Source organism: Falco peregrinus, chromosome 13 (assembly GCF_023634155.1).
Source record: "Falco peregrinus isolate bFalPer1 chromosome 13, bFalPer1.pri, whole genome shotgun sequence".
Lineage (NCBI taxonomy): Eukaryota > Metazoa > Chordata > Aves > Falconiformes > Falconidae > Falco > Falco peregrinus.
In genome coordinates this window covers 13,067,124-13,093,981 of record NC_073733.1, presented here as the reverse complement: position 1 = coordinate 13,093,981, position 26,858 = coordinate 13,067,124, and the positions used below count along the sequence as shown (strand labels likewise).

The following is a 26,858-nucleotide window of genomic DNA, read 5'->3' as shown; positions in this document are numbered from 1 at the left end:
TGCACCAGGGAAGAGAGAGCCAGGAAAGGCTCGGGGACCATGGGGCTTGTTGGAGGACTCCAAGACCTCACTGCTGCGTTTCAGAACACTCCCAGCCAGAGGGTGAGGGCGAGCTCCCAGATCAGTGTTCATGGAAAACATGCTTGGCCCCGCAAGATATACTTGGCCAAATCTGGACACTGAATTCAACCACTAAGAAGTGAGAGAGAGGGTTTTGCTATATGGGCAAGTCTCAGTGCCACCTTAATGGTGAAGTCGTTTACCAACAGCTCCGTAATACTCTATGAATAATTAGGTATCTCTTCCAATTTATGCCTTACCATAAAACGCTGCTACAGTTTTGGAGACAGTACTTTTTTTTTTTATACTGTAGCAATGATAAAAAAGATATTTTATTGCAGGAATGGCAGTGTAAGTATATTTATCCATTGGCCAGGATTCTGTGGTATACTTCCCTCTCTAATGGCTGTATAAACACACATACATCCCAGATTTATACCCAGATTTTTCCATACTTTGCTTTTTAATTTACATAATATGCGAAAATTTCTATATAAAATGGAGAAGAGCACAGAGCCGTTCCTGCCAACCCGCCCGCTGAATTCAGCGCTCCCCGTCTCACACCACTCCCGTTTCCCCGTGGTGACAGTGCTCCAGGGATCCCACAACCACTTCTGGGATCCTACGTTTTAGCTCGGCACTGCCAGGGAGAAGGAAGGTCAAGGGCGAGGTGGGCAAGGACCCCAGGGCCAGCTCAGCACGGGAATCCCCAGCTGCAGAAACGTGAGGGGAGCAGGTTCTGCCAACACTGGTGAAATGTATCTCCAACATGATCCCACTGGCACCTTCCTCCATTGCCCCAGTGAAGCTCTGCCTTTTTTTTTTTCCTTCTCCCGAAAATATTGTGGAATTAGAAGTCTGATTGATATGAATATGTAACAACGCTGCTTTATTAATAGCAGCTACATTATCAGTTCACTCCCTGCTATTGGCAGGAGATCTGGGACAATATGTGGTTTGAAAACTAAAGAGAAACGCTGCCTGCAAAGGCAGCGGCAGTGAGATAATTTCATTCCTTTTCCCGGTGAGCAGGCCAGGCTGACACAAACATGATGGTCACTGATGCATTGCCATTGCTCTTTCTGCCCGGTTGCGGGAGCAGGCATTAGGATGGCTCCATGGCATGGATGGTCCTGAGCACACCATGCAGCCATCTGCAAAAGGATTTGCAGCCAGTGACCCCAGCACAGGCAGTGAGGTGCTCCCTCTTCAAGCCAGGGAGCACCACAGTCAGCTTTAACCTCTGCAAATTGAGGTCATTCAGTACAGAGCATCACGTAAATCTCCCTGGCATGGGTAATAAACTCCCTTTGCAGTTTGCTTTCCATACTCCCCCCATCACCACCCTGGAGGCTTAAATGAAAACAAGATTACAAAGGAGATTGGATTGGACATATTTCTGGTGTGCTATTTTAGCTGTAAATTATGCCAGCTTCATAAAACCCCAACTGTTCTTTCCCGAGATCCCTGCATAGATTGGCTTGCTAAAATCAGACGACCCGGCGTTCGCTGCAAGCAGGCATTGTCTAGAAAAACATTTATGGGGTCCAAACAGTAGCAAGATGGTATAGTGCTACATACATGTATACACACACACACATATATGCACATACACATAGGCTTGACAGCATCCAAGAACTTTCCATGCCTGTTGATTAGCTAAACAGTGATACACACGCTCAGGTCTTCCAAGCCCCTATCCACTGTGCTTCGACAATCTGACCCTGTGGATCAGCTGTGCTGTTTCAGCTGCCTGTGCCACGCAGCTGACGCTTTCCTCAGCCTTAGCTAATCCCAGGAGAGAGCAAAGCATCAGGCAGCGTGGTCTCAAGCAAGGCTGGATGCAAGGTACGGGACACGGGGCCACACTCTATCGTGCTGCATGGAGTGAGTGTGAATTGGCACACATGGCAAGGTGAGCGACGCTTGCTGCTGTGGCGGCTGCAGGGCTCCCAGCCCCGGGCAAGGCTGGGGAGTAGGGCTCTGCAGCACCAATGCAAAATGGCCACAGTCTGAACTTTGCTACAGCAAACCTGGCAAGAGGTTTTACAATTCCTCTCACGAGCATCACTGCACCTTGGCTGTGCTCCACGACCCTGGAGGACAGAGCAGCCAGGCTCCCAGCACACAGTGCTGCTTCAGAAAGAGTCTAGCGGCACTGCCCAAAACTGAAAGGACGCCAGTTTGATTTACACTCAGCTCCAGTCCCCGGCCCCTCTCCTACAGTGCTGCCAAAACCCGCTCCTCCCCGCATTAGGGGCTGCCACCACACCGTGCTGCCTGCGCTACGAAGGTGCGCGCAGTGCAGGCAGCTAGGCAACAGGGACCTTGAGCAGAGTGCCACCACTCCGGCTGCTGCAAGCACCCTGCCACCTCCGAGGGGCAAGAACCACTCTGAGCCCCGAGGAGATGATGCTGGCGAAGCCCCCACAGCCCACGGGAGCCCTCCTCCACCCGCTCCCCGTTACCTGGAGGGAGACGGCTCGAGAGCAGCGGCACACTTTGCCTTTCCCCGAGCAGACACGGCAGCGAGCCGTCTCCCCTGCACACTCCCACGGCTCCACCTGCTCGGAGCCGAGCCAGGTCCCACCGCGCTGCCCGCATGCGTCGGCTCACAGCCCGCACCACCAGCCCGGGGAGCGGCAAAAAATGAAACCCTCTCTGGCAGGATGGGTCCAGCCTGTCTCACCCATCCTCCTCTCCAACCAGCCCCTCCAGGCAATGCTACAGCTGACGTCGTTCTGCACGTCTATCCCAAGTCTCCCACATGAGGAATCCCTGCAGGGTCAGCGACCTTTGAGACCACCACACAATTTATGGGCAGGCATCTGCATGTCTTCTCCTACAGAAGGGTAAAGCATCCTACCTGTGAACGAAGAGGCAATGCAAGCTGGCAGATGGGTTCGCATCGCAGCGTCACACATTAGGAAGAAAGGGGAAGAAGCTCAAGAGTGGCCAAGGCAGCACAATAATGCTGGACAGATGTGAAAGGGTTTTTACCCAAAGACCCTGGGGTGCCTCACTTTGCTCTCCTACGGGGAGCTGCATCTCCCTCATGTGGACATACACGCACATCCCCGCACGCTACACTGTGCCTTTCACCACTGGGACCTGGCACGAGGCTTGTCTGCATGTGTATGTATCTATCAATACAAAACCAGGCTTCCTAGGCAATCAATAATGCTATTTAAGAGATAAATCTCACTATTGACTGGCTGCTGAGGCCAGCTCCTGATTAATTTAAAAGAGAGAGAGAGAATGGCGAGGGAGCTCAGAAGTGTTCCCAACGTCACTGGGCATCAGTCCTGTGTGCTCAGGCTGTGCAGGCAGGGATGGGTTGGGCTGGGGATGGATTGGGCTGTCTGTCTCCAGGTTACAACAGGACAGGGCTGCACAGGGACTCATCTACTGAGAATGCAACTCCACCCCCAAACCCCTCTATGACCTGAGACCAGAGCCCTGGATCTCTTCCAGCCCAGCAGGGACCACAAGGTATGGCTAGGCAGAGACACTGATTTTTACACAGCTGAGGATCCGTGCATGCTTGGGGAAGAAAAGGCCCATCTGTGAATGTGTGCAAGCACCTGCTGTGCCATGCATAAATTAAAACTGGACATCGCGTTCCCCGAGTCCAGCTGTGGCTGTGCCAGATTTGAGGCTCCTCTACCATCCCACGCCCAGCCTTGGTGTTTTGATCATCACGTTGAGTGGGCCGAAGGGGCTTGCTGGCTGCCAAGCCTTCACAGGCAGCTCCTGGCCACCATGTCTCTGTCCTGGCTGCAGGAGAAGTCTCTGCTGTGGTGCACGTAGTGTCTCCCCCAGCCCACACGCAGCTCTCCATTTTCAGGAAAGGACAAGTCCCACCAGAACAGGCAGGGCAGGGGATGAGCAGAGCTCACCCAGCCTCGCAGGGTAAGACTGCAACGGAGCCATCCCTCTCCACCCGTGGGGGAGGCTCACCTCCCTCCTCCTGTTGCAGGCTCCGAGACATCACCCAGTGATGCCACGGCTGAGCCCTGGGAGGGGAAGGTGGCATCAAAAACCATCTCAGCCCCGGGAGATTTGGGCTGCTTTCTGCCCCATGGCACGAGACGGGGGCAGCCCTGCTGCCACGGGCCCCCATGACGGCGGTGGGCGCATTCAGTAGCAGACCCCCAGACAATCCGAGCGTTGTTCCAGCCAGGCTGGTGGCTCCTCAAGGCAGCAGCCAACTTGATCATTATATAAACACTTTTTTCACTACAGAAACATGGTACATGTGGGCTGGAGCTGCCCTGGCAAATGACACCAAACTCACAGGTACAAATCATGAGAGCAGCTTGATTTCAGTGGGAGGGGGGAAGGACTGGTGCTAAGGCAGAGCTGAGGACTTGCTCCTTCAGTGCCAGGGAGCAGCCACCAAGAAACCATAAAAGCATCTCCCTGGTATCTCAGGACTGCAACTGGAGGCAAAATCCCAGCTCTGCAGAGCCATGGCCAACTCCCAGAGCCCTGCGTCCCGCTCACCCTCAGCATGGTCAGCTCCCACCAGCTCAGGTGGTGAAGCAAAGCACGAAGGCGGCTGGTGCAAACAAGCGCTTTATCGCCCGGCTGCTTCCTACTCAGGGACTTCTCCTGTGCTTTATGCTTTTAGGCTTCAGTTCAGAACTCAAACTGGCTTACTTCAAGACAGAAATGAGCTCCAGAGCTTGCTACAAGCACACCATTGTTGACTGCAAGCATCAGGCCACATTCCTGCCTCAGGAAGCTTGAGGCCAATGGGTCCCTTTCCACGCTAAGTCATTGGGCAGCACCTCTTCCCTTCCCAGCCATATCTCCAGCACCCGGCTCCTTGGCTTACAGAGAGTGGAACTAAGCTTGAGCCCATTTCAGCTGCATCCCCAGTGTGCTCCCCCCACCTGCCATTGTAGAAAGAGGATGTGGTTCTGCATCTGCTCCACAGGCCCTTCCTTAACAAGTGATCCCAGTTCCCCTGTGCTGGGAAAGCCTCCCAGGAAGCTGAGTCAGCTGCTGGCAATCAGCAGCATTGGTCCCCAGAAAGGGATCAAGGACTGCACACTGGGACAAGCTGCAACAGCCGGGGCTGCTGCAGGGGCAGCCCTTGGTGCCAGTGGTGCTGAGGCCCTGGGAAGAGGCAGAAGACATGCTCTGACCGTGGGGCACCAGTGGCTTAGTGCTACCCATGCTGGAGCACCCAGCCAGCAGCACCCTGTACCCCCTTCACAGGTGGGTCCTGCAGTAACTGCCCACCACAGTGCTGAAGTTGGGGCTTCCAGGCAGTGCTGCAGCACAACAGTGGCTGTTGCTATGCCAATCAAGCAGGCAGCCGGCACACTGAACTGCCAAACCAGGACAGCAGTCATGCTACTGGAGACTTACCCATGCCAGGGTGCCCTGGCGGGGGCTGCTTTCCCTCTGGGTTCCTGCAGCAGCATCACACAGCCCAAGGAGAGCCTGCTGCTCTCGCCGATGCCCTCACGCAGCCCCCGAGCCCGCTCCCCGCCCCACTGCAGCCCTGCACCATCACATCGCAGCTCCAGCCAGCAGCTGTTTACAGACACGGGCAGCCGCTCCAGCGGCTGCATGGCCATACCGTGCTGGAAGGAGGCAGACGGCATGCAAGGGAAAGTTCATCATCACCGCGGGGGGGGTGAGCACGGCAGCAGGTCCTCAGCAAGCAGCCGGAGAGCTGGAGGCTGCAGGCTTAGCCACACGCCAGTGCTGAAAGGCAGAGGGACAGGGCATGGTCTGGGCCGGCAATGACCAACTGGGGACGTTGGAGCAGCCCTTTCAAAAAAGGGGTTTTTTTTTTGCTGCTCAGGTGCGGCAGGAACTCCTCACTGCAGGACGACATGGATGCCAGCAGCTCACACAGGAGCATGGGTGAGTACAGAGGGCTGCTGAACAAAGGAAAGCACCCTGCTGGGGTCTCTGCCCAGAACGGTGGCAGCACCAGCCCTTCCCTGCCTGCCCTTAGCACCTGCCTCCACCCAGAGACAGGCCACAGGCTCAGCCTCCCTTGGGCCTGATCCGGAGCTGCCCTTGCCCTAAGTCTCATGCCTCGAGGTGAGGTTCTCCTGCACGACAACATACATCCTAGCCCACCCCGGTGCAAACCAGCTTTTCTCTCCTTCACTCTTCCCTTGTAGTCATGGGGAAATTAAGGCATGGGAATGCAGAAGGTGGCACACAGCTCACTGGTTGTCACGAGAGAAGAGAAAGATGCAAATGCTTTCAAATTGCTTTTCCCCAAAAGCAAGTCATGTCTCTACCAGTCCTGCTGCCGACAAGGAGGAAAACTCATCCCATCCAAACTGCTCTAGAGCAGGGAGAGGAGGAAAGAAAACCCCAAACAAGCCTGAAGACAGGTGCCAAGTGCATTCATCTCTGTTCTTTCAGCTCAATCTGCCACAATATGTGACAGCAACTGCCACAACAGTGGACTAACACTGTGAACGTTGCCACCCAGGAGGATGCCAAGGTGACCTGGGGGGCAGCGGCGGAGCTCACTGCCCTGCACCCCACTTTCTCTGCGCAGCCCTGCCCTGCCCAGGGCCCCCAGCATGGGGAAAGCCAGCTCAGAGAGCGGTGCTCAGCAGCACCGATCCGACTCAGACCACGCCAGCCCCTCCGACCAGCCTCCTGCTCCCCGGCAGCACGGCACGCACCCCCTGCGGATGCACGTCCGGGGGGCGCCGGGGCTGCGACAGGGGGAGCGGGATGGCCGGGCAGGGGACACCCCATCACCGCCCTGGCGCCTGCAGAGGCCACGCACACGCCTCCAGCTGGCCCCGCGGCCCGGGCTCCCGCAGGAGGACGAGGCAGAGCCCTGCTCCGGCACCTCCGCGCTGCCGGCGGCTCCGGGGCGCCCCTCCCGCCGCGCTGTGGGACACCGGGAGCCAGCCGGCAGCGGGTGCTGGCAGGTGCCGCGGAGCAGGCGGCTGGCCTCCCACCTCCCGCAACCCCCTGCCCCGCCGGCGCTCCCCCGGGGGAGGCCGGCTAACTCCCGCCAGCTGGCGGCACCCCCGCCGGAGCCGGAGCGCCGGGTCTCCGCGCCGCCGCGGGCACCCCCCGCCCCCGGGACAAGGGCTCACCTGGGCTCCGCCGCCGCCGCTCCCTCCGGTCCCCCCCGAGGCTCAGGCGGGCGGCGCGGCGGGCGGCGCGGCGAGGCGGGCGGGCAGGGCAGGGCACCCGCAGCCCCCCGCCGCCGCCGCCCCCATGGCCTGCCGCCGCCGCCCTCAGCGCTCAGCCGGGGCCCGCCGCCGCTGCTGCCTCCGCCCCGCAGCGCCCGCCCCCGCCATGCCGGCCCGGCCCGGCGCTCCCCGTGCCCCCCCGGCCGGCCGGCGGCGGCGGGCGCTGAGCGCGGCTCTGCGGGGCGAGGGCGGGCGGCGGCGGCGCGGGGCGGGGCGCGGGGCGGGCGGGGGCGGGCGGGCCCCGTGGCTCCCGGAGGGGTCTGCCCGCCCCGCCCGGGGACCCGGCGGGCCTCGCCTCCCTTTGGCCCCCCGGGCGCCCGCCTTCGGTGGGTAGCGGCGCGCCGCGCCGCCGTCAGCGGGCACCGGGGAAGCCCTTCGCCCCCTGCTCCCGTCCTCCGCGCAGTGCGCTGCTGCCCGCCGCCGGCCCCGGCCCCGGCCGAGGCGCCTCGCCGGTCCCCGCTGCTGGGGGTCCCCGCTGCTGGGGGTCCCCGCTGCTGGGGGTCCCCGCTCCAGCGCCGCGCCGCTGGGGACGGCCGGGACAGGCACCGCAGGCCGCCGCCGGGTCCCCTTGGCCGGCCGAGCCGCCCGCACCCCCTGCCCGGCGCTGCCCGGTGCGGGGCCAGCCCGTCCGCGCGCCCGCACCCCGCGGCTGCTGTCCCCCGCACCAGCCCGTTCCGGGGGCGTCGCCGCAAGCCCCTCTGCCACTTACCCTCGAAGGCCACTTGCCGTTTTGTCACCCGCTTACTCAGCGTCCTGAGACCCGTCCGCAGTACTCCATTGCGTGCTTTTTTCAATTACCTTTAGACATGATGTATGATGTGCAAACATTCACACCTTACTCTCCGTCCTCTTTTCCAAATGCATCGTGTTGTCGGCTCGCACATCCATAGGTAACTCCATGGTAACCTCCCTCCCAATCTGGGGGAAGAGGGGGGGAATCAACAAAAGCTCTTAAGGAAACTATGTTATCCATGCATAAAAGGAGGTTTGTGTGCATTTCTTACGAAAATCTTGGGAAACGAGGGCTGGGAGGGAGGTTACCATTAATTCAGGGAATTCAAGGACACTATTAGCTGGGTAACGTCTTCTAGAAAGAACATTGCTAGATCTGCAAGCCACAAATTCCACCTTTGAAAATTTGACTGACTTGCATTATATAATTTCCCAAATCTCCCTGCTCCATTCTTTATCACTGCTTCAAGCAACTCATTTGCTCTGTACAGAAGTTAGACTTGTCTATAGTTTCCTGGCTCTAAGCTTTTTAAAAAATTCCAGTCATACTTGCTGCTTCCCATTTGTATGGTATCAGTGCTCATCCCAGCGGCAGGGTACCCGGCCCCTTGGTAGCTCAGTAGCTCCATGCTGCTCTTCATCCAGAGCCCTTAGGGAAATCCTGCCGGATCCTGGCAGTCCCTTGCTCTCTGTTTCATTGGTATTTTCCAAAAACCTCATTTGACATTTCAGTTTGAGAGAGTCCTTCAGATTTATCTGCACAGGAAAGGGCAAAGTATCTGAATTTTCCAACATCCTCCATGGCAGATACTGATGTAAATGAATTAATTTGGGGTTTATGTGATGCTCTGAGAGCTTTTTGCAGCCACAGAAACCCAACAAGCCAGCAGCACACTGCCTTCCTTCTAAAGACATTGGGACAGTCTTCATTACACGCTTTTATGCTTTCAGCGTGTCCTACCTAAAACTTGTCTCATCCTAGATGTTTGCATTTACCTCGTCCAGTTTATGTCCTCTCCTTTTTTATGTGTTTGAACACAACATGCACCTTCTGAAGGCTGTCTGTTGACATTTAATTGTCTCCTTTACATGGCTATTTTATAGCTGTTCGCAATTTTTTGGCCCTTTACAGATGCATCTATGAAAGGAACTTTAAAACAATATTTCCAGAATGGTGATTGAGAAGAAGATATAGCAAAGCTCAAATGTTTTCCTAGATTTTGTTCCATAAAAAAGTGCCCCTCTCTGCCTGTCTGTACCTGAAGACATCCCTCACAAAAATTAAGCTGTTCATTGCAGAGTATTAGGATTTGGGGTTTTGCACCCACCTGCTTATACACACCTGTAACAACTTCTTTCAGTTTGGATACCTGGTAGAGAGCCTGCTTAAAAGCAGTAGCGAAGTGCCTCAGAGCAGCAGTATCATCTGTGAGAATTTTATTCTGTCAGCTGCTTCTTTGGCCAAGTTTCTTTGTTTTTTCCACAGCTTATTTTCCAGAAGGCTGTTCTGCAGTTGGTGTTAGGTGGGAGTTGGGAAGCAGTGGGAAACTGTAACATGTGCAACTTGCTCCCTGTCCTGTGCACTGCCTGGGAGTGACACACAGGGTGATTTCTCTTCTTTGGGTGCCTGGGTAGTTGCTCTGGGGGTATTCTCTGCCCTTTTCAAATGTTTTAAGGCTCATTGCCAGGTACATTTAATTCAGAGACCTTCCTCTGGCATCTCCTAATCTCACGATGTGACCACCACACACATTATCCATTTCTTAGCCTGTGCTTTCCATGGATGCTGTGGGCTTGCCAGCAGTGCCGGTACAGCAACCTGTGCCACATGTCCCCAGCTCCTTGCTGCAGGATGAGACAAAGACTGCTGGGTTTGCACTGCAACGCTTACTACTCTTCCACACTTCTGCTTGGTGCTGGGTTAGCTTCTCGTTAATTAGCTGCTTTATTGCCCTCCCCACAGGAACTCTCACTGTCCGTGGTGACAAGATGGGGGTTTCACCGCCAAGTGCAATACCGGAAGAACCTCAGTTGAGACTCTGCTGGGGCTTTTGATGGTCAAAAAGAACAGCAGAATGGAGGTGAGACCAAGATGACAAGCATGCACCACAGAGCTCGTGGAAAGCAAGAAGCAAATTTCAGGGGAGCTCTTGTTCTCCAGAGAAACTGCATACCGGCAGGCACAGCTATCCCAGTGGTGGAGGCTTGGGTAAAGGAGGATGACACCGGGATGTGGCAGAGGTATTACAGAGACAATGTGAACGGCCACTGATCAAACTGGTGATGCTGGTGGTACCAATTGCTGTTGTAAGAACACCTGTCTTGTTACAACCCTTGCTGCTCCAGGAGCAGCACACAGTGGGGATCAGATGAGGATGGAAGGTGGGGAGCACAGCGTCACACTCGTATCAGGGGGACAGATGAAAAATGGATCTGTGCATACCTGGGTTTTCTGTCTTCTACAAGAAAAGCAGAGCAGACCCCTCCTACTCTGTCCCTCATTCCAAGCCAGAGCGAGTAGGAGAAATCACGACTACCTGACGGCTGTTTGACAGTTGTTGTGAAACAAGCCTGACAGTTGTCAAGCCAGATCCTTGTCGCCTGGTTATAGCTGCACTATCATGACATGGCAGGACTCTGGTGCACGTCCCAGCCTCAGCCCTACCTGCTCAAGGCTGAAGAGTCCTCAGACTCTAAACCAAACAAGGAGCTTCTTCCCCAGGCAGAAATGAGCTCAGCTGGGAACAAGCCCCCTCAGTGGGATCTGGGGATCAGCATTCAACCCCAGCAGCACCAGGAGCTGCAGCAGGGAGGGAGCTTGTGTCTGCTCTGGGAAAGTCAGTGTTGCTGGAGTGATGGTTCGGAGTCCCTCCTGCTGGGTGTTGAGGGAAGGCTGTTGTGAAGTAAACATCCCATTAAGCCAAGAAAAAATAAAATGAGCTTGCAGAGCCCAGTGGGGTGGGAAGCAAACAGCTCTATCAGCACTTGAGAGCGAGCAGTTTATATAAGCAACAGGCTCACCAACTGAGAGGAGAGCAGCAGCACAAGGGAACAGAGCTAGGAGCAGGGGGAGACCCTTGCCTGTTTCAAAGGGTTTGGCACCCTTGGGCAGGACACACTAGCACCTGCAATTATTTCAGGGGACTATGGACATGCTCCTTTGCATGGGATGCTGAGGAAAGCAACAAGTTCCAGGCAGTCTAGAACTGGCAATTTCAAAGCTACAGGTATGATAAGGTTTCTTCCTTCTCCTTCCCTCTTCCCAGGGTCACTGACAGGCAGTGAGGGCATGAAGCTTTCCAGCCTCTCACTCCATAGCTTTCACCGCCAGGGAATCTGGGGCATGCACAGAGTCTGGCTGGAGGGACCCACAAGGCAGACACAGGCACTCTGCACAGGCTGGGAACTGGGAGTCCCTGGGGTGACATGGTGACTACTGAAGAGTCACGAGGATATTTGGTAGCAGCATCTGCCCTTCTTACAGGAGTGAGGTGCCCAGTCCAGGCCTGGGGGGGGGGGCTGGGGGCGGGAAAGCACAACACGGCCCATGGCACAGGGACCAGCAGCCTCCACGTCATCGCTTTCCTTCCTCTCCCAGATTTGTTTTTCCCTCTGCCCAAAGCTCATCTTCCATAACACGGTCCTCAGCCCAGCCTCTTCCTCTTCAGTCCCCAAAGGCCTCAATTAAACATGCAATTAGAAATGCATTCCAATTACAGTAAAACAACCCTTCAAACTGGAAAAAAAGAGTGTTCTTCACACAGTAATTTAGCTAAATGAATGCAAGTTTGCGTGCTCACAGGACCTTACTGGAGGCAAAGCCCAATGTTTTCAGTAGAAGATGGGTGATTTTGGCTGTAAAGAGTTGTTTTCCTGTTTGGCAGGACTGCAGTCCAGCTGGGGGCTGACTCCTGCCCCAGGAGCTGTACCTGGTTCACTTCTTTCCTTGTGAGGAAGCATCTACAGCAGCCCAGGCACTGCCACAGCGGCGCCACAAGGCTGCCTTTGCATGTGACCATGGCACAGCTTTGGGTGCAAGGCAATGGACACTCACTTTTGGCTATCACAGCAAGGTGGAGGTTTTTGGCTGGGTCTTTACAGTAGCTGTCAGCTCAGTGCTATTGCTATGGGTGTGCTAGGGAGCCTTTCTGGTCCAGATGGACTGGGACAGCCCCGGGTTCACATCTCACACTCCTTCCAGGACACAGATGCTCTGTACTAGGGATGATACAGTTGCTCGTGTCTGGGCCAAATGAACAGAGTAGAAAGACAGAGGTTTGACAGGTACCAGGGAAGGTCATTCCCCCGTGGATTTGTCTCTCAGACCTGAAATCAGCCTCCATTGGAGATGTCAGCCTGAAGTGAAGCTTATTTGGAAGGGGACACTCAATGTCTCCCATCTGGTGTTATTAAGGAATCATTAATCCTACACAGCAGGTTTTTTCCCCACCATGGAGGGCAGGAAAAGGGTTTCTGTCTTCCATTCAGCTGCTGATTTTCAAGAAACCTGTCAGATACCATCTTTGGGATCTCAGATTTAACCTGACAACTGGTTTCACCCCAAAGCTGAGGGTAGGCCAGGGGGCCAAGCACGCACAGGCAGCACAGCCCCCCAAGGAATCCAGACTGAGAGACCATGAACCACTAAAGCCAGAAGCACCCAGATCCCAAAGCCCTGGGGCAGAGCAAGCTGCTCAGCTGGGGCTCCCAGCCCAGCCTCTGCAGGGATGCAGCACCCAGGGAACTGCACGTCTGTGGTGCTGCCATGGGTGCTGACCCACCGGGAGGCCCCAGCAGGATCAGGCTGTGTGCAGGAGAGGTGATGGATACTAGCCATCTGCTCCCACCTGCAGCAGCAGTTAAAGAGAAGAGAAACACCAGAGCCGGCCGGGGAGATGGCAGCTCTCCAGCTCCTCACCTGACTAGATTGGTCCATCTGCACAAAGCTGTTGGGGCTGGCAGTCACCTCACCCAGGCCCTTCCAAAAGCCAGCAGCTATGGGGAGCGGTGCTGGGAAGCTAAATGCCTTTGCTAATTGGACCTGTTACCATGCCTTTTTTCGGTTGTTTTTGTTCCAGGCTGTGGTAGGAGCCTGCTGGGGTTATCGGGGACCCACCAGGTGCTCTCACCCATGCTGGGATGCAGGACCTGGAAGGCAAGGTGTTAAATTATCTTGAAGAGCAAATTCTTTTGACCATCCCTTTCCCCACGCCACTGACAGGGAATTAAGATCACTCCCCCGGCAATGCTTGCTGCAGGCCAGGTGCTCCCTCGGCAGGGAAGGTCAGCAGTCTCTGTCCCCTCTGTGCCACATGGAGCTTGGACCTCATGGTGCTACTGATCCCACAACAAGGAGCTACAGGGGCTTCTCCTCTCCTTGCTCCTCCTGCTCTTTCTCCCTGCCATTCAACTAGTGGTAAGACAGAAGCGGTTGGATCTTCAGGAGACAATAAATAGCTTTGATTTGACCATGGAAAGGAGATGGAGACATTTGCTAGCCTGGGGAGAGCAGGCAGAGCTGGCTTTGGAGGAGCTGTGGTAATTAGAGTCTGTGTTTGCACTCTTTCATTTAGCACCAGAGGTTGCCATACTTGAAAGCAGCCCTGTCACTACTAGATTACAGGGCCCTACAGCTCACAGCCTGTCTCACTGCGATGCTGCTGCCCCAGCATCTCAACGCTGCTGTCTGCTGGGAGGCATCCTGGCAGCACACAGCCTCCAGCAGCCAGGCAGCTCTGCCCCTTCCCCCTGCACCCCGGCACAGCCCCAGGGCACCCCTGGGGCACGGCTGCGCTCCCCCCCAGCACCCTGTACCCACCGCGGATCAGAGAAGGAGCAATGCAGCACAGAGCTGAATTACTGCGGCATGCGTGCTGCTCATTCAGCAGCGATTTACCTCTGTGATGGCAGGCTTGATTCATTACCCTTCTCCCCATGCCCTGTTACTGGAGTAGCCGGCAGTGGAATTACACCCTCTGCTCCACACCCCCGCATTCCCTTACCATCTCCTGGCCAAACACTGCTGCCTGTTGTTATTTTTAGCTCGCAGGAACTCTGATCTTTTTCTTAATGGGACACGTGTACAATGAAATGTGCGCAGGCAGATCACTCCAGCCACAGCATCACACAAAGATCTGCCAGGCAGTCACCCATCTCCCCAGGCACAGGGAGGGAGCAGCAGGTCCCTCCACAGCGAGCATCCCTGGGCAGGGACCAGCATGGCATCACTTCACCTCTGTTTCTCCCTTTACACCGGGCTATAGCCCCAGCTAGGTCTCCATGCTGCTGGCTGTGTCCATGTTCCTGCTGCACCAGTTACCTCTCATCGAACTGAGAGGGGTCAAAACACTTCAGTCCTTCCTGGGGGCTGGGGAGGCCACGTGCAGCAGGGAGGTGCTACAGGGGCTCCACGTTGGTGTATCAGAACCCCACTGGGACATAACCAGGCAGAGGCGCATCCTCAAGCCCACCCTGGTGATGCTGAGGCTGGGTACCAGGCTGCTTATTTATAATGCTAATTAATAGCTGCTGAAACAGACACTTGCCAGCCACCAGGCTCCTTCAAGCACCAAGAAGGCTCTCCCCTGCAGGGGTTGGGGAACTGCTGCAGCTCCTCCTTTTCCAGACCCTGACTTCTACTCAGGGTAAATCAGGAATACAGGAGGATCTGAGCTGCTTACACCTGGTGCTGCTGGATCACGCCAACATGCCCAAGAACAGAGCACCTCCCTAGAAGCTTCTGGGTGCTGAGCAGTACCAGGGAGGAGAAAGGAAGAGGCAAATTAGTGTATTTATTGAAATACCTAAATAAGGAGGTGGGAGTCTAATATTAGACACCTGGCATTGCCCTTCAGAGTGATGAATTAACCACTGCAAGGGCTTGGGTGTGCATTGCTCCTTTCCTGATGGTGTGGGAGAAAGCCCGTGTCTCTGGGGCAGCAACCCTCTAAGATCAGTACTTGCTGCCACCCTGGCCCGTTGCAGGGGTACTGGAGCTCTCAGACATGCTGTAAGAGACTGGGGACCCCAAAAACCCTAACCAGAGACCTTACAGCCTGATTTGTGAGTGAGCCTGGCTGTGGCTCAACAAAAGGGGAAACAGAGGGCTATAACCGTCTGGTGCAGACAGCACGACTCCTCTGTCAAACAGCTCCCTGGGGCTGCAGGCACCTTCAGCTGAGCCGTGCCTCTGCAGCAGAGCCAGGCACGCTTCATTAATGGTAATGACTTAAGTCTCCCAACACCCAGCCAGGAGAGGAAAGCTGCGCTGCTCTTGCGCACAGGATGAAGCTGGCACATGGAGGTACTGAGGTCAGGAAGGGAGGCAGTGGGAGAGAAGACCTCTACCATCCTCTGCATCCCGGCTGGGGACAGCTGCTGCTCTGGCTCCACACCACCTGTGGCAGGATAGACCCTTCTTGTGTTTTACATTGCCTCATGATCCCTGAGAAGAGATTTTCTGCTCATAACCCAGCCAAATGCCAGACCTGTGCTGCTGGGGGAGACCTCCACTCTGCTCTGTCCCACAGGAGGACCCCAGAGGCACCCGTGGCCACCTCAGACACCCTGGGCAGCACAAGGAGCTTGAAACCATCTCTGGCTCAGCAGAAAGATAAATGCAGAGCAAAGCGCCGTGCTGGCAGATTGCTGCTCAGCAATTGCCCCTTGGAGGCTACCTTCTCTGCAGCCCTGCCAGCCTGCTGCTCTCGTTCAAGACTTTCCAATCATTGTAATAGAGTGAAACCTTATTTACTGCCCTTATCCTGGCTTCCTAAAGTGGCCATGGGCGCACAGCAGACCTCTTTCCTTCTGTACTAACAAGAACACCTTAATGGCTTTTCTGCCACAGCACATATCAACCCCAAATAAATGTGGGCACTGGGGAAGGCTGTGAGTGGTGGCCGGGGCAGAGCCGGCGAGGGGAGGTATGGCCAGGTGTCTGGCTGGCATCTGCAGTCAAAGGTCACTGAGCAAGGGCAAGTGAGCACAGCGGGCTGTCCACAAGCTCCAGCTGCTGCTAGGGAGTGATGGCACATTCGCCCATGTTTTAAATGGTCCCGTGGTTCAGCTGGGACTGAAGGGCAACCACTGGCAGACACCAGCAGGTGTGGGGAGCACTGCCTCATGCTGAGTATGCACAGACTCATCACATGTGGGCTCACCACTGGTCTTTGCTTTGGGGAAGCCTCAGGCACAGCACTGTGTCCATGCCAGCTATCTGGGAAGCCCTGGGATGTGCACTGTATCCCAGGGACATGTCAGGGCAGAGTGGCTCCCTGGGGCCAGGCAGGGCTGACCAGGCAGGGCCTCAGCTCCAGGCAGATGCCAGGAGTGTGGTGGGAAACCCAACAGGCAGCACTGCCTGTACCCAGCCCCCATGGCTTTCTCCCAAAATGGGGCTCATTGAAGCCTCCTTTTCCAGCAGGTGCAAATGGACCTGTGGCTTCAGAAAAGGCAGGGGTAAAGCTGGGCAGCCCCACTGTCCCACCCATCCTCTGGTCCCGTTAGAGCCATGATGATGGGATGGGAGAGTGGAGGTGCAAAGGGGCCATGAATCACTGGCAGGCACCGTGATAGGGGCACACATGTGTCACACCACAGCGTGAGGATGGGAGCTGGGGATCCCATTGGAGCTGCCTGGCAGGGAAGAAACGCTGCATTTTGCAGGAGCATCTCAAAGCTGCTGATTTCCTCTGAGGAGCTCTTGGCCCAAACCTCTGCTGCGTTAGAAATGCAAGAACATTTTTCTAATCAGCCAGCTCCATCAGCGTGGGGCACGCCAGCTTCCCATCAGTTCAGTATGACGCAGTCTCTCAATTAGTGTGCTAAACGAGGCTCCACCGAGAGCCTCATCAGGAGAGAAACTTCCCAGGAGTCGGGGAAGAAATATGGGTGCAGAGAAACACCAGTGCCCCCATCAGGGCTGGGCTGCTGCAGCCACAGAAACAGCACCTCTGGCTTAGCCGTTTTGGTACGGGGCAAAATTGCTCCCGAGTTGATTAGCAAATAGGCGCTCAGAGGGCAGAGACACTCCTGTCCCCAGCCCCACAGCAGGGGACCTCCAGCCCAACCCTGTCTCAGCCCGTCACTGTCCCTGCCGGCATTATTGATTTGCTAAGGCTCATCCTTGAGATGCAGGATATGCATGGTGGACCCATCCTCTGCGGGTTGCCATGGTGATGCAAAGCACTGCCACCTCCTCATCCTTGTCCCTGCCGTGGGACAGCACGGTGCCCAGGCAGCAGGTTTCCCTTGGGGCAGGTCTGGGGCTCAGTGTGCCTCCTGTCACACACCTCTGGGGTGCATCCTGTGGCCCCTGTCCCGCCAGCACATCTGCAAGCAAGGGCGCAGTGCTGGCTGGCCTCTCTCCCAGTTCAGGGAGCCACTGGAGCCAGAGAGGTGCAGGAAGGAGGTGCTGGTGTGAGCCAAGCTGTTTCTCTCTGTTTCTCTTTACTTTCTGCGCTTTTCTCTTCCCCTTTCTTAGCCTTCCCAGCCCTGTGGCTGGACCAGCTCCACTCCCATCAGATGTGCATCAGCATCACCAGGAGAAGAGTGGGCTTTGCAGAGCTGTGGACAGGCCTGGGCAGACAAAATGCTCTCATGCACCAGAGAGCAATTTCTGGTTGAGCTGAGACGGGAGGAAGCAAGAGGTGAGCCATCAACTGGAAGAGTAAGCAGCTGGGCTGCTGCCAGCCTGCCCATGCTTTCTTCTTCCGGCTGGTTAACAAGGAGGGTTTCCTCCAGGAGTCCCCCCTCCCCATGCACCCCAAAATGCAGACATGTGCTGGCCGGATGCAATCAGAGGAATGGATCCCATACTCTGTATTTCATGGGTGGTTTAGAGGCTGTCCAACCTGTGGAGCTGTACACAGCTATGCTGGGAGGGGTGGCCCAATGCCACAGAGCTGGACATGCTCTGGCAAAGCGGGGAGTGCAGGCCCTCCTTCCTCCCCCAGCCAGAGGCAGCACCCAGCTGGAGGTGACATCCCCCTCCTCCACCCTGGGCTGTAGTGACAAGGTGCACTACCTGCTCATGGGAGGGGACCTGGTCTCCAGGGGTGATGAATTATTCAGTGTAGCTGCTGCTTCCCCGTTGCTTTGCTTTGTATGAGCTGCACTTTACATACGCCTGAGCTGCAGCCAGATATGTACTCGGCAGCTTTACATCAGGGGAAATGGGAAAAGCACCTTGTTGGATGAATGGAGCCGATGTGGATCGTTCCTGTAACACCAGAGGAGCAGATGCTGCCAGCATATGCCTGGTTCACTCCTGGTGCTGATCTCAGTGTGGTCATGGAAGGTGTGTGTGCGAGAAGCTGGGCTGCCCGGCCCAGGGCAGTGCTGCATGGGGCAGCACCGGTGCAGCACCGGTGCAGCCAGGGAGCCTTCCTGCCCAGGGCTTCCTGGCCTTGGTTTTGCCTCCCCCTGTCCTCGGCTTTTTCCCCATCTGGCCTGTGCTACCCTGGCTACGGGGACCCAGAGGACACATGCCTACTCCATGTCTTCTCACCCCTGGGCCATGTCTGTTCCCTCCCTTGCCTCACACAACCCTTCAGGACCTGGTGGCTGAGAGCTGAGTGGTCCCAGGAGATGCTCTGCCAGAATGCACATGCATTGCCAGTCCAGGTGTTTGGGTGTGTGTACGTGCTCCCCTCTTTGGGTATGACTTTGCCCTGATGGTGGATACTGATGCTCCTGTGTGCCTCTGACAGCTGTGGGCAGCAGGGCCGTTAGCTTGGCTCCTGTGGCTGCTGAGCATCCTGCTTGCCCAAGAGCAGCTGCCAAGGCCCTGTGTACATGGCTGGGATGCTGTTGCCCTGCAGAAGCTGTACCGTGCTGCTGTCTTTAAGAGCGAAACAAGCAAAAAAGGTTTCAGCTCTGCAGCATGCCCTCAGGCTGTGTAAGAAATGCTTTCAAGATAGTTGAAGATTCAGTGCAAACTGGGCACTGAAGGCCAAAGGCTCTTGTAGCATAAAAAAGACATTTTCTGAAAGTGAGAGCTGCTTCATACTGGCAGAGGTGGACATTTCTTTATGAAAACTTAAAATCTCAGAAACCTCTCGCTCCTGTTGCATCTAACGGGGTTATAGGCTCTGCTATAACCTGCCTGTCCAGGGAAAATAACACATTTACAACACCGTCTCTCTAGTGTTGGTGTCTGAACGACCACAGATCTACAGTCAGAGAAAGCGTGGTGGTGAAATCAAACATGATCCAGCCAGACCCGGACTTGCAGTCAGCATGGAAGGGCGCAGGAGCCAGCACGGTCCAGCTCGCAACACAGGCAGTGCTGCTGGAGCCCCGGCCACCAAATTCTCCCAAAGAGAAAGCAGAGGCTGCCTGTGGCCTGCCTTATTTTAATCTGTGTTGCAATGAATTAAACATGTTTTAATATCAAAAATGAAAGATCAAGGATCAGCAGTAATAAATCCTCCACACTCATTTTCCATATTAAGCCGGTGTGTACCCAGGGCAAGCACGATAATTAGAGTCATGCAGTGATTTATTTGTAGGAAGGAACTGAAGGCGCTCAGATATTGGCATTCTCAGTCTTGCCACGTGTTTGTGCCCCAGTTCCCTGCCTCCACGGTGGGGACCCTTCAGGGGCAGCAGGATGTGTGGGTCTGCTGTGTGCAACGAGCCCCTGGTCCCGGGTTCTCTCTGCCAACATGAACCAAAGGGCACCAGGTAGGCAGTGGGCTGAAAGGAAAGATGCATCTGGGGTCAGAAGTAACCTTTGCCTGTCCCAGGAGGACTACAGCTGTATTCCCAGGGGACTGGTGGGAACAATATCAACCAGGAAGGCCCCTTCACTGAGGACCGGGAAGGGGGCTGGCTCTGGCACACCCCAGGAGAGGCTTGGGCTCACGCAAGCAGCATTAGGACAGGGGTTCACAAGCGTTCCTGGGCTTTCATGCCTCTGTGCCTTGCTCAAGCGCTCCCCACTTTTGGCACAGGGACTCCCACCCTGGGATGAGGGTGCCACCACCCCCAGCATCATATCCAGTCCCAGGCACTGAGCATCTTCCTGGGCTACTTCCCAGGCACCTGCACAGCAGGGGCAGCAGTAGGCATCTGTATTTCAGGCATGCACTCCAGAGAGGAAGCCATGGTTACACACATATTTCTATTCTCAGTAGTCATTTTCAGAGTTGCTTATAACTTTTTATTGTCTTTTTACCTTTTTGGATAGGAGGTGACATTTTTTTCATCAGATGGATGTGAATTCTTGCAGGTGGTTTATGCTTTTTGAAGGCTGGAGAGAACTTCTCTCGCTGGGGAAATGTGACCGCAGGCTTTCCTCCCCAACCATTCCAGTCCAGCAGCAACAGGACCGTGAAGTCCTTGGGTAGTGGGTGGGCTTTTGGGTGGTCTGCTGAAAGCACACAGATTGCCCAGCAGCTGGATGAGACCATGGGCTTGAAAACACATGAAGGCAGAAGGGCTGGGCTTGCAAATATCTGGAAGCTTCATGCCAATGGTTCCATGACTCAGGGACTGCCCCATTCCTTGGCAGCCAGAAAGCATGTGAGAAGCTTGTAGATGCCTTTGAATTTTCCCCAGGAGGCACAATCCCCTCTGGAAATTCACCCCACACATGTACAGACTTCAGACACTACCTTTTCCCTTACCCCAAGCAGAAATCCATGGATGCCCTGGGTCTGTGGATCAGAAACAGAAGTCCTTGCCCCTGAAGAAAGCGGAGGATTTTGCCTCCCCTTAAGATGTTTAAAAGGGGAACATCAGTCCATGCAGTGGAAAGTGTGGAGTCCGCAGGAAGCACGTGGCTGGCACTACTGCAGGTCCCAAGCAGAGGCGTACATATGCACTAATGTCACCGATAATGGGTTCCAAAAGTCAAGGAGACCTCACACCTTGTGTTTCAGGGCTTGTGGCAGTCTCTAATGCATAGAGGTCAAGACTAGAGCACAGGCTGCTGGAGCACAGAGGCTGCTGAGGCTGGCTTTGCCCAGCCAGGTCAGACAGCCGGGTGTCAACACTGCCATCCCAGCCCAGTCCTTCGCAGCAGTGACTCTGTGCATACCCCAGTGCTGCAGCCCTGGCTCCTCCTGCAGCAAAATCACTCAGCATCATGCTCTTTCAATCAACATTATAAATGCTCCAGGCTGGCACTGCCATACTGGGATCATCATGGAGCTTCTGATGTCCCAATCTCACTGCCTCAAAATGCTGCTGCTTCTCATTGTCTTACCACACGTCTCATGATGTTTTTGGTTTTGTTTTGTTTTGTTTTTTTTTCCTTTAGACCTCAGCTTCCAAAATCACAGGCCTGCACTAGGAACTGAATTTTTAATGTATTATTTAAGGATTAAATTTCAGGATCTCATAAACACCCAGGGAGGCTTAGGAATACACACCTAGAAGCAGAGGATAAGAATCCAAGAGCTGATATTTAAAAATGAATGAATTGGGGTTTTCAAGTCAATCCTGCTACATTTAAAAGCTACATTCTTGAAGGACCACCGCTCACTGCAAAAGCACTCTGTGCTCAGCGTTGGTGCTAAGACATGGTGTGAAACCGCGGCAGGGGCACAGCGCAGACGACCCACTGCCAGCAGCAAAGGCATGAGCTGCTCCAAGTGCTGGAGGGGTCCAAATCTTTCCGGGGACAGGGACACGCTGTGGGTTACAGCTTTCCCTGACACGACACTGAAGGATAATAACTTGGCATAATTCCTGCCAAGGACAGATCTCTGTAAAGGTTCACAAGGAAAAGCAAAATTTAGATCAAATTTTCTCAGGTCTCCTTGAGTCCCCACACAGGAAAGCCAGAGCAACCCATCCTTTGGCAAAGGGGAAAGTCCACTCCTGAACCATGCTGCTGGAGCACCTGGAGGTCCTAAATTAACTCAAGACAAGGAGATTGTTCCCTTCCTTAAAGCAGCAGCAGCCATAAAGGAAGTCCAGAGAATCCTTGCTTTTTGGACAGTGCCTGCACAGCTCCCTGTGGCAATGTCCTGGCTGCTGCTCAGAGGAGGGAAATGTTTTCCCTGTCCTCAGAGGATGGAGCTGGGAGAAACCTCCTGTGGCCATCCAGTGGAAAAGGCTACATTTCTTTCAGATTTAAAAATCATTAATAATTCCCATGACTCCAGGAGCTGGGGCTTACTTCAGCCACTTGATATCACAAGACTGATGCTTCCAGGGCTGGCAAAGATGTGCACAGCTCTTAAATGTCCTGCCATTAAATCACAGTCTCCTTCAGCTTGTCTTGGTAGATCCAGGGCAGTTGGCACTGCTAGGAGCCCAAGGTAGAGCACTGCAGCAGCATGGAGAAAGAAGAGGAATACATTATTTTTAGCTGCAAAGCATTTGGTTTTTTCCTCTTTTGCAGAGATGGGCTGAAAACCATGAGAGCAGCCTATTGCATTGAAATCCACATCTAACACTTCATATCTTTGCCATCAAAATAGAAACTTATCTGAGATCTCACAAAAATGCACAGGGTTAGGTGCAGCATGGAGGAGGTGATGCCCTGGGCTGAGCAGAGCCAACCCAGGGACAGCAGGGAGGGTACCAGGCTGCTGCACTCTCTTCAGCTGCTGTATTTGGCTGGGAGCATCTCTCTGTGCCTGTTATTTGACAAGCTAAAATAGATAGAGGTGCCTTTTGATGTTCCCTTTGAATCACTCCTTTCTCTTCCTTCTTGTCCCCAGGGTATTTTATTGGACTTCGTAATAAAGCTGGAGGCGGGGGGGAGGGGTAAAAAGTTCTTTGAGCTTATTGTAAATGAGCAGAATCTTATAATGTCTGCTTCTTTTTTACATTTACCCTGTAATCTTATTTACAAGCTGAATACCAAGTGCTGGAGTAATCAGTAGGCGATCAATAACTGAGAGAAGCTCCTTCTTGATCTGCAACCATTTAAAGTCGATCTGTTCACGTGTATGCAGATGTGGAAGCTGCTTTTTGGGTGGAACAGTGCTGTTGTGAGAGCTCAGCAAGGTCCCCTCCATGCAGATCAAACCAGGGGTCTGACAAGCCCCAGTCCTCCTCCCAGGAGTCCTTTTCCCTGAGCCACCAGCCTTGCCACGAACTGTAATCCTGAGCACAAGCCATGGCTTGGGGGTGGGATGCAGTCAAACCTTCCCTATGGGCATCCTCTTCCCCCTGCCTTGCATCAGGGAAGGGGCACCACAGTCAGCACCTCTCCTCCCACTCAGCCCGGTGCAAATCAGGACCAACACTCCCAAAACACAGTGACGTGCTTCTGCTTGGGGAAGTGGGACAAGTCACCAGATCCATGGGAAACTTGAGCTGTTGTGCTGGGAAGCACTCCAGGCTCTGTCTGCTGCTAATTAGCATGACTTCTATCCCCTGGGATCACTAATCTTATTGTTTCTTGCTGCCCTCTCTTTTGCATTCAGCTTTGCCTTTTGTTTACCTGAGGATGGTGGCAACCCCAGGGTTTTAATTAGAAAGAAATAAACAAATCTAATTTTTAAGAAGAGCTGCAGGAAGGATGGAGAGAAGACTTGACATCTCTTTGTTAATCTCTAGTCCAGACCTGGCAAATATCAGGCAGTTAAATTCTGATGTTACCTGTCTCACAACCGCCCTGAGCAGAGGGGACTGGGATGCTCGCCCAACCTGCCTGCCCACTGCCTCTGCCTCAAGCTCCCATACTGGCTGGGACACAGCTGGGACACTGCCTGCTGGGTCCCATCCTGTTGCTGCCTCCCTCTCACTGCCTTCTTCTTACTCAGCAGTAGCATCCCCCCCCAGCTCATCCATCATCCCGGATTAGCCATTAGTAAAGCCACCGATCTGCGGGGCTGCAGCTCAAATGAATTGTGTTAGTATTCCAGCTACCGCAATGAATGGCCTGACATCGAAACCATTTTGGATCACAGGAAGAAAGCAATCAATTATTTCATTCCCCTGCCTGCTGCCAGCACCCAGGTACGCAGGGCTGGAGCACACTCTAATCCCTTATTGGCATTTTGAAACACTGGTCAAGAGAATGGTGCATTTCATTTAACTCCATGCATGGCAAGCACCAAAAGGGTGTTATTATAAACCCTGACGGTAAGACAGGCTGTCCCCCTCTGCTGTCTGGCCCTGCCTGCTGGTCCCTGCATCCCTCCTGTATCGCACCAGGTCCTTCCTGGCCCCTGCCCAGGGACACACGCCCCGGTTCCCTGATAGCTTCCTACCAGCACTGCAGGTACTCCAGCCCCGAAGGCAGACAAGGGAAAGGATAGTAGCTACGTGCAGAAGGAAAAATAAAACCAACCTCAAACTGAGTGCCCTGTCTCTCAGTTAGCCCACCTAAGGCCACTGAATTCCCAGCACCAGCGCGTGTCTCTTGCTTGCCTCCTCTATCTCATGTATAAATATAGCAGTGATAATTAGATGAGAGGGCTCTTTGCCTTCTCACTGGCATCTCATTCTGCATGCAGCATGCTTAGGCAGACAGCATGGTATGTGGTCCTCTGCAGAGCCAGCCAGCCAGCTGTAGAGCATCTTCTGGACACATGCTCTCCTGCTGCAGCCCGAAACACTCCTCCCACGTGGGAAATGGTGTGAAATGGCTTCAGTCACTCACCAGCTCCAACATGATGCAGCATGGCTGGGCTTGCCAAGGGGGAAGGCATCCTCTCTGCTAGATGCGTGTCACTCAGGGTCAAAAGAGCAACTGGGGGAGATGGTGCCGTGTCTCATTTTAAGGCACAGTGTCCTCCAGACACTGTCGCTCTAGACAGCTGTCCCACAGCCATAATCATTGGGAGGGGATGAGTGGGAAAGACAATTTCCCCGCCTGCTGTCTCCATTTCTGCAGTGCTGGGGAGAGCACAGCTCTTGGTGATGGAGCTGCTGTTCACTGAAAATAACTTGCTGCAGCAGTTTCTGTTCCTGAGGCTGTGTGTACAGAGGAACAACAGGCTGGGACAGGCCAGGGCTGCTCCCAGTTCCCTTCAGCTGGTGTTACATCCAAGCAATAATGATTTCAGGGTAAACAACTCCATTTGCTGGTTTACAGCACTCATTTCCAGAAGAAGTCTCCAGCTCTTTGGGACCCTGACCACACGCTTTCTCCCCTCGCTGTACTCTGCCTTTCACCCCCCATGAAAGAGAGGTCAAGAGCTCTTCTCACATTCACGTATTAAGGGGGACTCTCTGCTGCTCCCTCCTCTGCTTGGTGGTTATGTGCACCTTAATGACTTTGTATGAGCTTGAAGCCTTTTTTCGCTCTATAACTACACACAGAGCAAAGGAACTGTCACAACCAAGCTCAACAGCAAGGCAAATACTATGGGACATTATGTTCTTGACACCGTGTCCCAGCTCAGCTGCAGCAGCAGGGCTAGAGGATAGCTTTCAAGTCCTTCTGTGAACAGCATGATTGTGTGGCTTTTCTCCATGCAGGTGTTGAGAAGCAGGCTGAACAGAAGGTACCAGCTAAATAAAAGCTCCGATTTCAAAGATAAGTGATGGTAAGTGGTTTCATTATTTGGGAGCAAGGACCCAAGTTCACTGGAAGAAGTACAACCAGCCCAGCAGAACCAGTAATTAAAGGTAATTGTAGCCCAAAGCAGTTACAGCACTAATAAAGCAATGAATGGAGATTACACTCCTGTGGTGGGTTGGCCTTGGCTGGATGCCAGGTGCCCACCAAGCCACTCTATCACTCCCCTCCTCAGCAGGACAGGGGAGGAGAAAATAAGATGGAAAAAGTCGTGGGTCAAGATAAAGTCAGTTCAAGAAAGCAAAAGGCTGTGTGCAGAATCAAAGACAAACAAAAGATTTATTCTCTACCTCCCATCAGCAGGTGATGTCCAGCCACCTCCTGGGAAGCAGGGCTTCAGTACCTGTAGTAGCTGCTCTGGAAGACAAACGTCATAATAATTAATGCACCCACACACACACTTTCTCTTAGCTTTTGTTGCTGAGCAGAAGTCATACGGTATGGACTATCCCTTTGGTCAGTTTGGGTCAGCTGTCCTGGCTGTGTCGCCTCGAAGACCTTGCCCACCCCCAGCCTAGCGGTGATGGGGGCAGTGCTGGAGAGACAGCCGTGATGCTGTGGGAGCGCTGCTCAGCACCAGCCAAAGCACCCTGTGTTATCAGCACCGCTCCAGCCACCAGCACAAGCTCAGCACTGTGAGGGATGGTAGGGGGGAAATTAACTCCATCTCAGCCAGACCCAACACAGCTGCCCCTGCTGCGATTGTGAAACCAGCACTCTCCAGCGGCTAGGCACCCGGCTGCAACTGCACCAAAAGTGCTAACTGCAGAGGAAGATTTCTCTCCATCATCGCTTACAGGACAGTGAGCCAGCCTGAGGAGCAGCTGTGCAGGAGGAAGGGAGAAATGCAGATGCTGCAGCTGGCAGGAGACCAGAAATCCAAGTGCTGGCAGCTTCGCCCACAGGCTTTTCACCCCCTCCAGTGGCACACAAAGAAAGCCATTTTTGCCCGAAAGGGTGAAAAAGGCTCACATCAGCACCAGCTGAACAACACAAGGCCCCCCTAAGGATCTGTGTGCCCTGGGAGGTCATTCCCCAGGCATCCCAAATGTCCATGGCAGGGCTCTGGCCAAAGGGGAGCAGCACTGTCCCATTGCCATCTGCCTGCCCTTCACCAGTCCTGGCACCCCCACAAGGAGAGCAATCCGCAGCCTCCTGGCCCAGAGGGAAAGTGTTTCTTGAAGACATAATCTTTACTGCACTCACTCAACCTTATCAAGTTTTGGAGTGGACTGCTGTATTTAAATGAGGTGAAGGGAAAAGATTTAAGAGGCAGCAGGAGGCCTCTTGAAGAGAATGAAAGGAATCATCTACAGCAATGGAGAGAAGAGACAGAGCCTGAACGGGTGAGGAAAGCAAAGCTCTGACAAGCAGCGAGCTGC

The 26,858-nt window shown here is 54.3% G+C and overlaps 1 protein-coding gene and 1 long non-coding RNA gene across 2 annotated transcripts in view; both read right to left on the bottom strand.

Annotated features, from left to right (window-relative positions):
• FRMPD3 (FERM and PDZ domain containing 3) overlaps nucleotides 1-7,437 on the bottom strand; it is a 65,800-nt gene extending 58,363 nt beyond the window's left edge. Inside the window, exon 1 of the mRNA XM_055818306.1 lies at nucleotides 7,155-7,437. The gene's annotated coding sequence lies outside the window, so the exon portion shown is untranslated. The remainder of the gene's footprint in view (nucleotides 1-7,154) is intronic.
• A 14,297-nt stretch (nucleotides 7,438-21,734) lies between these two features.
• Nucleotides 21,735-26,145, bottom strand: LOC114012287 (uncharacterized). The gene is made up of 2 exons (XR_003554658.2): nucleotides 25,767-26,145; nucleotides 21,735-22,266 (listed from the first exon to the last, which is right to left on the bottom strand). It is a non-coding gene; the product is annotated as an uncharacterized LOC114012287 (long non-coding RNA).
• Nucleotides 26,146-26,858: the final 713 nt, after the last annotated feature.